Source organism: Stenella coeruleoalba (genome assembly GCF_951394435.1).
Source record: "Stenella coeruleoalba genome assembly, contig: scaffold_116, whole genome shotgun sequence".
NCBI lineage: Eukaryota > Metazoa > Chordata > Mammalia > Artiodactyla > Delphinidae > Stenella > Stenella coeruleoalba.
The window spans coordinates 782,421-796,382 of NW_027645886.1; the positions used below are offsets into that span (position 1 = coordinate 782,421).

The following is a 13,962-nucleotide window of genomic DNA, read 5'->3' on the forward strand; positions in this document are numbered from 1 at the left end:
TGGTTGATCATACTCTAGGTTCCACATGCATGTTTTAGCTGAAGGAAGAATACCTTAAACCTGGGTAGTTGAAACCCGTGGAATGGGTACCATGCAATATGACTTCAAAGGGTCTTCATTTGCTCACCGAACCTCTCCAATCCTATCACTGCTGCATTTATGCCCCTGTACACATGCTTGATTCTCTTTCGGAGACATAGAAATCCATAGGTTTTACGATACTTACTAGTCAGGTACATTCTTAGGCGTTTAATATGGGGTGTTGAGTCCATTTCGTTGAGCAAGGAGTAGCTCTTGTCTATTCCATATTTGGCTTAAGGAACTTTATCTGTGCTCATTTCAATCTCTGGTTTTATGCAGCACCCCAACTCACCTTTACCCTTAAGCAAGAATAAGTTGGTTTTCTAAATTTGAGACCCTGTTCTGTTCTGTAATTCAGTTCCTGTGTAGCCAAGTTTACATTCCGTGTATTACTGATATCTTATGATGTTTCTTTTTCTGTGTGACTTATTTCAGTTAGAATCATCATACCTGAATCCACTCATTGTGCTGCTAAGGGCCTGATGACACAGATTTCATTGCTGAGTGATATTGCTTTGTAAGTAAATACCACAACTTCTTTATCCATTTTTCACTTTCTGCGATGTTGAACTTGTACTGTAAACGAGGTTCTTGTAAACAGAGCCGTTCCAAACTTTGGGGTGGCTGTGTCTTTTTGATTTTAATTTCCCTAAGCTATAGGACCATAAGTGGAAGTGCCCTAGGTTCTGTTGCTTTGTTTTTTAGATGTTTCAGGAAACACCATACACTTCTCCCGAGTGGTTGTTGGCAATTTACATCCCGCCCATCAGCATAACAAGGCTCCCAGTTCTCCATGGCCTGTCCTGCCTTTCTGGATTTTACACTTTTTTCAGATGGCCCTTTTGACCGGGGGGAAGTGAGACTTCATTGTAGTGCAGATTTCCTTTGCCAGTTTGCTTGGTTGGCCAAAAAGGGCGTATGCGTTTTTTCCTGAATATATTCAGGAAAAAACGCATACGCCCTTTTTGGCCAAGTGCATCATTGTGGACGTTCTGCCTCTTTTCCTATGCTTTCAATGCAATTCCAGTCTACCTCCTGAAATCGGTTTCCTGCAATTCTGCCCTGCTTTCAAGTCCTCTTGGCAGCCTTACTTCAGTCTATTTTTGGACGATAGCTGTCATTTATAACTCTGCAGGTTTGTGAATTACAGTGCCCCTCAGCTCCTTTCTTCAACTCGCTTTCTTGTGACCTGGCCGCAACACCGCAGGATGGCTTCAGGCCCTAATCTGGTTCCGGCACGGCACGCTGAGCCTTTGGTTATTTCCTCTTCCTGGTGGGAAATGAGAGTTAAATTTGCCAGTCCAGACACCTCCAGCTAGTCTCTCATTGGTTCTCGCTATTCCTGTTCATCTTCCGCAGAAATTGCAAACTGTGCCAAACAGGAGGTTAAAGGTGCTGACTCTCCAAGTGGGGAGAGTGTTAGTAAAGCGTCTGGAATGTTGCACCCGAGTACCAGGGGAGGAAAACTGAGACATATTTGAACACGTCTCCCGTTCACATGATTGATCATACTTGGGTTCCACATGCATCTTTTAGCTGAAGGAAGAATACCTTAAACCTGGAGAGTTAAGACCCGTGTAATGGGTACCATGCAATATGACTTCAAAGGGTCTTCATTTGCTCACCAAACCTCTCCAATCCTATCACTGCTGCGTTTATGCCCCTGTACACATGCTTGATTCTCTTTCGGAGACATAGCAATCCATAGGTTTTAAGATACTTACTAGTCAGGTACATTCTTAGGCGTTTAATATGCGGTGTTGAGTCCATTTCGTTGAGCAAGGAGTAGCTCTTGTCTATTCCATATTTGACTTAAGGAACTTTATCTGTGCTCATTTCAATCTCTGGTTTTATGCAGCACCCCAACTCACCTTTCCCCTTAAGCAAGCATAAGTTGGTTTTCTAAATTTGAGACCCTGTTCTGTTCTGTAATTCAGTTCCTGTGTAGCCAAGTTTACATTCCGTGTATTACTGCTATCTTATGAGGTTTCTTTTTCTGTGTGACTTATTTCAGTTAGAATCATCATACCTGAATCCACTCATTGTGCTGCTAACGGCCTGATGACACAAATTTCATTGCTGAGTGATATTGCTTTGTAAGTAAATACCACAACTTCTTTATCCATTTTTCACTTTCTGCGATGTTGAACTTGTACTGTAAACGAGGTTCTTGTAAACAGAGCCGTTCCAAACTTTGGGGTGGCTGTGTCTTTTTGATTTTAATTTCCCTAAGCTATAGGACCATAAGTGGCAGTGTCCTAGCCTCTGTTGCTTTGTTTTTTAGATGTTTCAGGAAACACCATACACTTCTCCTGAGTGTCTGTTGGCAATTTACATCCCGCCCATCAGCATAACAAGGCTCCCAGTTCTCCATGGCCTGTCCTGCCTTTCTGGATTTTACACTTTTTTCAGATGGCCCTTTTGACCGGGGGGAAGTGAGACTTCATTGTAGTGCAGATTTCCTTTGCCAGTTTGCTTGGTTGGCCAAAAAGGGCGTATGCGTTTTTTCCTGAATATATTCAGGAAAAAACGCATACGCCCTTTTTGGCCAAGTGCATCATTGTGGACGTTCTGCCTCTTTTCCTATGCTTTCAATGCAATTCCAGTCTACCTCCTGAAATCGGTTTCCTGCAATTCTGCCCCGCTTTCAAGTCCTCTTGGCAGCCTTACTTCAGTCTATTTTTGGACGATAGCTGTCATTTATAACTCTGCAGGTTTGTGAATTACAGTGCCCCTGAGCTCCTTTCTTCAACTCGCTTTCTTGTGACCTGGCCGCAACACCGCAGGATGGCTTCAGGCCCTAATCTGTTTCCGGCCCGGCATGCTGAGCCTTTGGTTAATTCCTCTTCCTGGTGGGAAATGAGAGTTAAATTTGCCCGTCCAGACACCTCCAGCTAGCCTCTCATTGGTTCTTGCTATTCCTGTTCATCTTCCGCAGAAATTGCAAACCTGGCCAAACAGGAGGTTAAAGGCGCTGACTCTCCAAGTGGGGAGAGTGTTAGTAAAGCGTCTGGAATGTTGCACCCTTGTACCAGGGGAGGAAAGCTGAGACATATTTGAACACGTCTCCCGATCACATGGTTGATCATACTCTGGGTTCCACATGCATGTTTTAGCTGAAGGAAGAATACCTAAAACCTGGGTAGTTGAAACCCGTGGAATGGGTACCATGCAATATGACTTCAAAGGGTCTTCATTTGCTCACCGAACCTCTCCAATCCTATCACTGCTGCGTTTATGCCCCTGTACACATGCTTGATTCTCTTTCGGAGACATAGCAATCCATAGGTTTTAAGATACTTACTAGTCAGGTACATTCTTAGGCGTTTAATATTGGGTGTTGAGTCCATTTCGTTGAGCAAGGAGTAGCTCTTGTCTATTCCATATTTGGCTTAAGGAACTTTATCTGTGCTCATTTCAATCTCTGGTTTCATGCAGCAACCCAACTCACCTTTCCCCTTAAGCAAGCATAAGTTGGTTTTCTAAATTTGAGACCCTGTTCTGTTTTGGAATTCAGTTCCTGTGTAGCCAAGTTTACATTCCGTGTATTACTGATATCTTATGATGTTTCTTTTTCTGTGTGACTTATTTCAGTTAGAATCATCGTACCTGAATCTACTCATTATGCTGCTACGGGCCTGATGACATAGATTTCATTGCTGAGTGATACTGCATTGTACGTAAGTACCACAAGTTCTTTATCCATTTTTCACTTTCTGCGATGTTGAACTTGTACTGTAAACGAGGTTCTTGTAAACAGAGCCGTTCCAAACTTTGGGGTGGCTGTCTCTTTTTGATTTTAATTTCCCTAAGCTATAGGACCATAAGTGGAACTGCCCTAGGCTCTGTTGCTTTGTTTTTTAGATGTTTCAGGAAACACCATACACTTCTCCCGAGTGTCTGTTGGCAATTTACATCCCGCCCATCAGCATAACAAGGCTCCCAGTTCTCAATGGCCTGTTGCCTTTCTGGATTTTACACTTTTTTCAGATGGCCCTTTTGACCGGGGGGAAGTGAGACTTCATTGTAGTGCAGATTTCCTTTGCAAGCTTGCTTGGTTGGCCAAAAAGGGCGTATGCGTTTTTTCCTGAATATATTCAGGAAAAAACGCATATGCCCTTTTTGGCCAAGTGCATCATTGTGGACATTCTGCCTCTTTTCCTATGCTTTCAATGCAATTCCAGTCTACCTCCTGAAATCGGTTTCCTGCAATTCTGCCCCGCTTTCAAGTCCTCTTGGCAGCCTTACTTCAGTCTATTTTTGGATGATAGCTGTCATTTATAACTCTGCAGGTTTGTGAATTACAGTGCCCCTGAGCTCCTTTCTTCAACTCGCTTTCTTGTGACCTGGCCGAAACACCGCAGGATGCCTTCAGGCCCTAATCTGGTTCCGGCCCGGCATGCTGAGCCTTTGGTTAATTCCTCTTCCTGGTGGGAAATGAGAGTTAAATTTGCCCGTCCAGACACCTCCAGCTAGCCTCTCATTGGTTCTCGCTATTCCTGTTCATCTTCCGCAGAAATTGCAAACTGGGCCAAACAGGAGGTTAAAGGTGCTGACTCTCCAAGTGGGGAGAGTGTTAGTAAAGCGTCTGGAATGTTGCACCCGAGTACCAGGGGAGGAAAACTGAGACATATTTGAACACGTCTCCCGATCACATGGTTGATCATACTCTAGGTTCCACATGCATGTTTTAGCTGAAGGAGGAATACCTTAAACCTGGGTAGTTGAAACCCGTGGAATGGGTACCATGCAATATGATTTCAAAGTGTCTTCATTTGCTCACCGAACCTCTCCAATCCTATCACTGCTGCGTTTATGCCCCTGTACACATGCTTGATTCTCTTTCGGAGACATAGCAATCCATAGGTTTTAAGATACTTACTAGTCAGGTACATTCTTAGGCGTTTAATATGGGGTGTTGAGTCCATTTCGTTGAGCAAGGAGTAGCTCTTGTCTATTCCATATTTGGCTTAAGGAACTTTATCTGTGCTCATTTCAATCTCTGGTTTTATGCAGTACCCCAACTCACCTTTCCCCTTAAGCAAGCATAAGTTGGTTTTCTAAATTTGAGACCCTGTTCTGTTCTGTAATTCAGTTCCTGTGTAGCCAAGTTTCCATTCCGTGTATTACTGATATATTATGATGTTTCTTTTTCTGTGTGACTTATTTCAGTTAGAATCATCATACCTGAATCCACTCATTGTGCTGCTAAGGGCCTGATGACACAGATTTCATTGCTGAGTGATATTGCTTTGTAAGTAAATACCACAACTTCTTTATCCATTTTTCACTTTCTGCGATGTTGAACTTGTACTGTAAACGAGGTTCTTGTAAACAGAGCCGTTCCAAACTTTGGGGTGGCTGTGTCTTTTTGATTTTAATTTCCCTAAGCTATAGGACCATAAGTGGAAGTGCCCTAGGCTCTGTTGCTTTGTTTTTTAGATGTTTCAGGAAACACCATACACTTCTCCCGAGTGGTTGTTGGCAATTTACATCCCGCCCATCAGCATAACAAGGCTCCCAGTTCTCCATGGCCTGTCCTGCCTTTCTGGATTTTACACTTTTTTCAGATGGCCCTTTTGACCGGGGGGAAGTGAGACTTCATTGTAGTGCAGATTTCCTTTGCAAGATTGCTTGGTTGGCCAAAAAGGGCGTATGCGTTTTTTCCTGAATATATTCAGGAAAAAACGCATACGCCCTTTTTGGCCAAGTGCATCATTGTGGACGTTCTGCCTCTTTTCCTATGCTTTCAATGCAATTCCAGTCTACCTCCTGAAATCGGTTTCCTGCAATTCTGCCCCGCTTTCAAGTCCTCTTGGCAGCCTTACTTCAGTCTATTTTTGGACGATAGCTGTCTTTTATAACTCTGCAGGTTTGTGATTTACAGTGCCCCTGAGCTCCTTTCTTCAACATGCTTTCTTGTGACCTGGCCGCAACACCGCAGGATGGCTTCAGGCCCTAATCTGGTTCCGGCACGGCACGCTGAGCCTTTGGTTATTTCCTCTTCCTGGTGGGAAATGAGAGTTAAATTTGCCCGTCCAGACACCTCCAGCTAGTCTCTCATTGGTTATCGCTATTCCTGTTCATCTTCCGCAGAAATTGCAAACTGTGCCAAACAGGAGGTTAAAGGCGCTGACTCTCCAAGTGGGGAGAGTGTTAGTAAAGCGTCTGGAATGTGGCACCCGAGTACCAGGGGAGGAAAACTGAGACATATTTGAACACGTCTCCCGTTCACATGGTTGATCATACTCTGGGTTCCACATGCATGTTTTAGCTGAAGGAAGAATACCTAAAACCTGGGTAGTTGAAACCCGTGGAATGGGTACCATGCAATATGACTTCAAAGGGTCTTCATTTGCTCACCGAACCTCTCCAATCCTATCACTGCTGCGTTTATGCCCCTGTTCACATGCTTGATTCTCTTTCGAAGACATAGCAATCCATAGGTTTTAAGATACTTACTAGTCAGGTACATTCTTAGGCGTTTAATATGGGGTTTTGAGTCCATTTCGTTGAGCAAGGAGTAGCTCTTGTCTATTCCATATTTGGCTTAAGGAACTTTATCTGTGCTCATTTCAATCTCTGGTTTTATGCAGCACCCCAACTCACCTTTACCCTTAAGCAAGCATAAGTTGGTTTTCTAAATTTGAGACCCTGTTCTGTTCTGTAATTCAGTTCCTGTGTAGCCAAGTTTACATTCCGTGTATTACTGATATCTTATGATGTTTCTTTTTCTGTGTGACTTATTTCATTTAGAATCATCATACCTGAATCCACTCATTGTGATGCTAAGGGCCTGATGACATAGATTTCATTGCTGAGTGATATTGCTTTGTAAGTAAATACCACAACTTCTTTATCCATTTTTCACTTTCTGCGATGTTGAACTTGTACTGTAAACGAGGTTCTTGTAAACAGAGGCGTCCCAAACTTTGGGGTGGCTGTGTCTTTTTGATTTTAATTTCCCTAAGCTATAGGACCATAAGTGGCACTCCCCTAGGCTCTGTTGCTTTGTTTTTTAGATGTTTCAGGAAACACTATACACTTCTCCTGAGTGGTTGTTGGCAATTTACATCCCGCCCATCAGCATAACAAGGCTCCCAGTTCTCCATGGCCTGTCCTGCCTTTCTGGATTTTACACTTTTTTCAGATGGCCCTTTTGACCGGGGGGAAGTGAGACTTCATTGTAGTGCAGATTTCCTTTGCAAGCTTGCTTGGTTGGCCAAAAAGGGCGTATGCGTTTTTTCCTGAATATATTCAGGAAATAACGCATACGCCCTTTTTGGCCAAGTGCATCATTGTGGACGTTCTGCCTCTTTTCCTATGCTTTCAATGCAATTCCAGTCTACCTCCTGAAATCGGTTTCCTGCAATTCTGCCCTGCTTTCAAGTCCTCTTGGCGGCCTTACTTCAGTCTATTTTTGGACGATAGCTGTCATTTATAACTCTGCAGGTTTGTGAATTACAGTGCCCCTGAGCTCCTTTCTTCAACTCGCTTTCTTGTGACCTGGCCGCAACACCGCAGGATGGCTTCAGGCCCGAATCTGGTTCCGGCCCGGCATGCTGAGCCTTTGGTTAATTCCTCTTCCTGGTGGGAAATGAGAGTTAAATTTGACCGTCCAGACACCTCCAGCTAGTCTCTCATTGGTTCTCGCTATTCCTGTTCATCTTCCGCAGAAATTGCAAACTGGGCCAAACAGGAGGTTAAAGGGACTGACTCTCCAAGTGGGGAGAGTGTTAGTAAAGCGTCTGGAATGTTGCACCCGAGTCCCAGGGGAGGAAAACTGAGACATATTTGAACACGTCTCCCGATCACATGGTTGATCATACTCTAGGTTCCACATGCATGTTTTAGCTGAAGGAAGAATACCTTAAACCTGGGTAGTTGAAACCCGTGGAATGGGTACCATGCAATATGACTTCAAAGGGTCTTCATTTGCTCACCGAACCTCTCCAATCCTATCACTGCTGCGTTTATGCCCCTGTACACATGCTTGATTCTCTTTCGGAGACATAGCAATCCATAGGTTTTAAGATACTTACTAGTCAGGTACATTCTTAGGCGTTTAATATGGGGTGTTGAGTCCATTTCGTTGAGCAAGGAGTAGCTCTTGTCTATTCCATATTTGGCTTAAGGAACTTTATCTGTGCTCATTTCAATCTCTGGTTTTATGCAGCACCCCAACTCACCTTTCCCCTTAAGCAAGCATAAGTTGGTTTTCTAAATTTGAGACCCTGTTCTGTTTTGGAATGCAGTTCCTGTGTAGCCAAGTTTACATTCCGTGTATTAGTGATATCTTATGATGTTTCTTTTTCTGTGTGACTTATTTCAGTTAGAATCATCGTACCTGAATCCACTCATTATGCTGCTAAGGGCCTGATGACATAGATTTCATTGCTGAGTGATACTGAATTGTACGTAAGTACCACGAGTTCTTTATCCATTTTTCACTTTCTGTGATGTTGAACTTGTACTGTAAACGAGGTTCTTGTAAACAGAGGCAACCCAAACTTTGGGGTGGCTGTGTCTTTTTGATTTTAATTTCCCTAAGCTATAGGACCATAAGTGGAAGTGCCCTAGGTTCTGTTGCTTTGTTTTTTAGATGTTTCAGGAAACACCATACACTTCTCCCGAGTGGTTGTTGGCAATTTACATCCCGCCCATCAGCATAACAAGGCTCCCAGTTCTCCATGGCCTGTCCTGCCTTTCTGGATTTTACACTTTTTTCAGATGGCCCTTTTGACCGGGGGGAAGTGAGACTTCATTGTAGTGCAGATTTCCTTTGCAAGCTTGCTTGGTTGGCCAAAAAGGGCGTATGCGTTTTTTCCTGAATATATTCAGGAAAAAACGCATACGCCCTTTTTGGCCAAGTGCATCATTGTGGACGTTCTGCCTCTTTTCCTATGCTTTCAATGCAATTCCAGTCTACCTCCTGAAATCGGTTTCCTGCAATTCTGCCCCGCTTTCAAGTCCTCTTGGCAGCCTTACTTCAGTCTATTTTTGGACGATAGCTGTCATTTATAACTCTGCAGGTTTGTGAATTACAGTGCCCCTGAGCTCCTTTCTTCAACTCGCTTTCTTTTGAGCTGGCCGCAACACCGCAGGATGGCTTCAGGCCCTAATCTGGTTCCGGTGCGGCACGCTGAGCCTTTGGTTATTTCATCTTCCTGGTGGGAAACGAGAGTTAAATTTGCCCGTCCAGACACCTCCAGCTAGCCTCTCATTGGTTCTCACTATTCCTGTTCATCTTCCGCAGAAATTGCAAACTGGGCCAAACAGGAGGTTAAACGCGCTGACTCTCCAAGTGGGGAGAGTGTTAGTAAAGCGTCTGGAATGTTGCACCCGAGTACCAGGGGAGGAAAACTGAGACATATTTGAACACGTCTCCCGTTCACATGGTTGATCATACTTTGGTTCCACATGCATGTTTTAGCTGAAGGAAGAATACCTTAAACCTGGAGAGTTGAGACCCGTGTAATGGGTACCATGCAATATGACTTCAAAGGGTCTTCATTTGCTCACCGAACCTCTCCAATCCTATCACTGCTGCGTTTATGCCCCTGTACACATGCTTGATTCTCTTTCGGAGACATAGCAATCCATAGGTTTTAAGATACTTACTAGTCAGGTACATTCTTAGGCGTTTAATATGGGGTGTTGAGTCCATTTCGTTGAGCAAGGAGTAGCTCTTGTCTATTCCATATTTGACTTAAGGAACTTTATCTGTGCTCATTTCAATCTCTGGTTTTATGCAGCACCCCAACTCACCTTTACCCTTAAGCAAGCATAAGTTGGTTTTCTAAATTTGAGTCCCTGTTCTGTTCTGTAATTCAGTTCCTGTGTAGCCAAGTTTACATTCCGTGTATTACTGATATCTTATGATGTTTCTTTTTCTGTGTGACTTATTTCAGTTAGAATCATCATACCTGAATCCACTCATTGTGATGCTAAGGGCCTGATGACATAGATTTCATTGCTGAGTGATATTGCTTTGTAAGTAAATACCACAACTTCTTTATCCATTTTTCACTTTCTGCGATGTTGAACTTGTACTGTAAACGAGGTTCTTGTAAACAGAGGCGTCCCAAACTTTGGGGTGGCTGTGTCTTTTTGATTTTAATTTCCCTAAGCTATAGGACCATAAGTGGCACTCCCCTAGGCTCTGTTGCTTTGTTTTTTAGATGTTTCAGGAAACACCATACACTTCTCCCCAGTGTCTGTTGGCAATTTACATCCCGCCCATCAGCATAACAAGGCTCCCAGTTCTCCATGGCCTGTCCTGCCTTTCTGGATTTTACACTTTTTTCAGATGGCCCTTTTGACCGGGGGGAAGTGAGACTTCATTGTAGTGCAGATTTCCTTTGCAAGCTTGCTTGGTTGGCCAAAAAGGGCGTATGCGTTTTTTCCTGAATATATTCAGGAAAAAACGCATATGCCCTTTTTGGCCAAGTGCATCATTGTGGACGTTCTGCCTCTTTTCCTATGCTTTCAATGCAATTCCAGTCTAGCTCCTGAAATTGTTTTCCTGCAATTCTGCCCCGCTTTCAAGTCCTCTTGGCAGCCTTACTTCAGTCTATTTTTGGACGATAGCTGTCATTTATAACTCTGCAGGTTTGTGAATTACAGTGCCCCTGAGCTCCTTTCTTCAACTTGCTTTCTTTTGACCTGGCCGCAACACCGCAGGTTGGCTTCAGGCCCTAAACTGGTTCCGGCACGGCACGCTGAGCCTTTGGTTATTTCCTCTTCCTGCTGGGAAATGAGAGTTAAATTTGCCCGTCCAGACACCTCCAGCTAGTCTCTCATTGGTTCTCGCTATTCCTGTTCATCTTCCGCAGAAATTGCAAACTGGGCCAAACAGGAGGTTAAAGGCGCTGACTCTCCAAGTGGGGAGAGTGTTAGTAAAGCGTCTGGAATGTTGCACCCGAGTACCAGGGGAGGAAAACTGAGACATATTTGAACACGTCTCCCGTTCACATGGTTGATCATACTTGGGTTCCACATGCATGTTTTAGCTGAAGGAAGAATACCTAAAACCTGGGTAGTTGAAACCCGTGGAATGGGTACCATGCAATATGACTTCAAAGGGTCTTCATTTGCTCACCGAACCTCTCCAATCCTATCACTGCTGCGTTTATGCCCCTGTACACATGCTTGATTCTCTTTCGGAGACATAGCAATCCATAGGTTTTAAGATACTTACTAGTCAGGTACATTCTTAGGCGTTTAATATGGGGTGTTGAGTCCATTTCGTTGAGCAAGGAGTAGCTCTTGTCTATTCCATATTTGGCTTAAGGAACTTTATCTGTGCTCATTTCAATCTCTGGTTTTATGCAGCAACCCAACTCACCTTTCCCCTTAAGCAAGCATAAGTTGGTTTTCTAAATTTGAGACCCTGTTCTGTTTTGGAATGCAGTTCCTGTGTAGCCAAGTTTACATTCCGTGTATTAGTGATATCTTATGATGTTTCTTTTTCTGTGTGACTTATTTCAGTTAGAATCATCGTACCTGAATCCACTCATTATGCTGCTACGGGCCTGATGACATAGATTTCATTGCTGAGTGATACTGCATTGTACGTAAGTACCACAAGTTCTTTATCCATTTCTCACTTTCTCTGATATTGAACTTGTACGGTAAACGAGGTTCTTGTAAACGGAGGCGTCCCAAACTTTGGGGTGGCTGTGTCTTTTTGATTTTAATTTCCCTAAGCTATAGGACCATAAGTGGAAATGCCCTAGGTTCTGTTGCTTTGTATTTTAGATGTTTCAGGAAACACCATACACTTCTCCCGAGTGGTTGTTGGCAATTTACATCCCGCCCATCAGCATAACAAGGCTCCCAGTTCTCCATGGCCTGTCCTGCCTTTCTGGATTTTACACTTTTTTCAGATGGCCCTTTTGACCGGGGGGAAGTGAGACTTCATTGTAGTGCAGATTTCCTTTGCAAGCTTGCTTGGTTGGCCAAAAAGGGCGTATGCGTTTTTTCCTGAATATATTCAGGAAAAAACGCATACGCCCTTTTTGGCCAAGTGCATCATTGTGGACGTTCTGCCTCTTTTCCTATGCTTTCAATGCAATTCCAGTCTACCTCCTGAAATCGGTTTCCTGCAATTCTGCCCCGCTTTCAAGTCCTCTTGGCGGCCTTACTTCAGTCTATTTTTGGACGATAGCTGTCATTTATAACTCTGCAGGTTTGTGAATTACAGTGCCCCTGAGCTCCTTTCTTCAACTCGCTTTCTTGTGACCTAGCCGCAACACCACAGGATGGCTTCAGGCCCTAATCTGGTTCCGGCCCGGCATGCTGAGCCTTTGGTTAATTCCTCTTCCTGGTGGGAAATGAGAGTTAAATTTGCCCGTCCAGACACCTCCAGCTAGCCTCTCATTGGTTCTCGCTATTCCTGTTCATCTTCCGCAGAAATTGCAAACTGGGCCAAACAGGAGGTTAAAGGGACTGACTCTCCAAGTGGGGAGAGTGTTAGTAAAGCGTCTGGAATGTTGCACCCGAGTACCAGGGGAGGAAAACTGAGACATATTTGAACACGTCTCCCGTTCACATGGTTGATCATACTTGGGTTCCACATGCATGTTTTAGCTGAAGGAAGAATACCTTAAACCTGGGTAGTTGAAACCCGTGGAATGGGTACCATGCAATATGACTTCAAAGGGTCTTCATTTGCTCACCGAACCTCTCCAATCCTATCACTGCTGCGTTTATGCCCCTGTACACATGCTTGATTCTCTTTCAGAGACATAGCAATACATAGGTTTTAAGATACTTACTAGTCAGGTACATTCTTAGGCGTTTAATATGGGGTGTTGAGTCCATTTCGTTGAGCAAGGAGTAGCTCTTGTGTATTCCATATTTGGCTTAAGGAACTTTATCTGTGCTCATTTCAATCTCTGGTTTTATGCAGCACCCCAACTCACCTTTACCCTTAAGCAAGAATAAGTTGGTTTTCTAAATTTGAGACCCTGTTCTGTTCTGTAATTCAGTTCCTGTGTAGCCAAGTTTACATTCCGTGTATTACTGATATCTTATGATGTTTCTTTTTCTGTGTGACTTATTTCAGTTAGAATCATCGTACCTGAATCCACTCATTGTGCTGCTAAGTGCCTGATGACACAGATTTCATTGCTGAGTGATATTGCTTTGTAAGTAAATACCACAACTTCTTTATCCATTTTTCACTTTCTGCGATGTTGAACTTGTACTGTAAACGAGGTTCTTGTAAACAGAGCAGTTCCAAACTTTGGGGTGGCTGTGTCTTTTTGATTTTAATTTCCCTAAACTATAGGACCATAAGTGGAAGTGCCCTAGGTTCTGTTGCTTTGTTTTTTAGATGTTTCAGGAAACACCATACACTTCTCCCGAGTGATTGTTGGCAATTTACATCCCGCCCATCAGCATAACAAGGCTCCCAGTTCTCCATGGCCTGTCCTGCCTGTCTGGATTTTACACTTTTTTCAGATGGCCCTTTTGACCGGGGGGAAGTGAGACTTCATTGTAGTGCAGATTTCCTTTGCAAGCTTGCTTGGTTGGCCAAAAAGGGCGTATGCGTTTTTTCCTGAATATATTCAGGAAAAAACGCATATGCCCTTTTTGGCCAAGTGCATCATTGTGGACGTTCTGCCTCTTTTCCTATGCTTTCAATGCAATTCCAGTCTACCTCCTGAAATCGGTTTCCTGCAATTCTGCCCCGCTTTCAAGTCCTCTTGGCAGCCTTACTTCAGTCTATTTTTGGACGATAGCTGTCATTTATAACTCTGCAGGTTTGTGAATTACAGTGCCCCTGGGCTCCTTTCTTCAACTCGCTTTCTTGTGACCTGGCCGCAACACCGCAGGATGGCTTCAGGCCCTAATCTGGTTCCGGCCCGGCATGCT

General features: G+C 43.8%; 1 long non-coding RNA gene across 5 annotated transcripts in view; it reads left to right on the top strand.

Annotated features, from left to right (window-relative positions):
- Window positions 1-13,962, top strand: part of LOC307181491 — an 856,694-nt gene that overhangs the window by 726,615 nt on the left and 116,117 nt on the right. For all 5 annotated transcript variants that reach the window (XR_013826899.1, XR_013826900.1, XR_013826901.1 and 2 more), the window contains exon 3: window positions 6,838-6,919. This is a non-coding gene — a long non-coding RNA (uncharacterized lncRNA). The remainder of the gene's footprint in view (window positions 1-6,837; window positions 6,920-13,962) is intronic.